Genomic DNA, 1,273 nt, shown 5'->3' with positions numbered 1-1,273 from the left:
GTATATGGGAGTTTATTCTTCGTAACTGAATTACCTGTGTTGAACACGCACAGCAGAGAATTACTCGTTCTATAGGCAAGGCTTGATTAGGTTATGAAAAATTTTAACGATATTGAAGCTATGGGGTTTAATTGTTCGATCTTCAATTGCTTTAATTCTGTCAGGTTGGTTTCCGTAGTGGCTTACTTAAGGCGCGTATGTATAAGTCCTCGCTTGAATAGTTTACGGCAAAAATCGTACAGAGAGAGGGTTGAAATAAAACACTGGTACATTTAATATCGAATTGGGAAATTCAAGTTCACATCCTACGTTGACAAAAATCTCTAGTTCATAAAAAAGAAAATCAGAACACAATCAAAATTGAAAACATATCATTGCACATCACTCAACTTCTCTATTTACCAGAAACGTTGATCCGTTGTAGTTCCGTTGATTCGTACGACTGTTGTAAACGACCGTAACCTATCTACGTAATCTACCGTAGATAGGTTCTATGGACCGACCGTAACCTATCTACGTAATCTACGCGGCCGTATTTCCAGAGGCCGTACCGCAGCTGTAGCCTCGCATCCCCACAATCGTTCTTTCTCCATCACCTTCGTGCCTCGCTATTATAGATTATAGAGGTCTCACGGTCAGTCTGGCCGTACGGACCAGGCAATAAGTCCAGCAGCTATCTCAATCAATCGGCAGTTATGGAAAGAGCGGGTGGTTCCAGAGGCCGGATCCCTTATGAATCAAGTCACGAAAAAGTCAAGAATGGGCAAGAGGCCATGGGGCCATGGGCCTATTTCTTCAGTGCCGACACTTCTATTCTATTCTATTGTAGGTTGTTCTATAACAGTATAGTGGCGTACACGCCGCCGCAGTCTCCACGTGGCTACCACTGCATAAAAGCCTTATGTGATCGAATAGTTCGGTAGTTTACGGGTAGTACACTGCCTTTGGATGATTAAAACAGGACACAGTAATTTCTGACGGTGAACTCATGAACTTGATTACACTGTGTAAATATGACTTCCTCATTTGGCTGCCATTCATTAACTTCCATTACCCGACTCACTCATATTAAAAAATCCTACTTAACGAGACGTCCTTCTCAAAAGAACAATTTGTTTAGTTCGTCTCACGGCCCAGTGGTTACAGTTCAGTACCAAGATTGGCGCAGAGAGGCGCGGGTTCGATCCCAGCTCTGTGCGCCATGCAGTTTCTGATCTGTTTTTAGCGCATTTTCTCATTTATGGAAAAAATGCGCTATTGTCCTCGCCATGCC

Source organism: Hyalella azteca, unplaced genomic scaffold (assembly GCF_000764305.2).
Source record: "Hyalella azteca isolate HAZT.00-mixed unplaced genomic scaffold, Hazt_2.0.2 contig13588, whole genome shotgun sequence".
Taxonomy (NCBI): Eukaryota; Metazoa; Arthropoda; class Malacostraca; order Amphipoda; family Hyalellidae; genus Hyalella; species Hyalella azteca.
The sequence above is the reverse complement of the archived record's forward strand: the minus strand, read 5'-3'. Positions refer to the sequence as shown.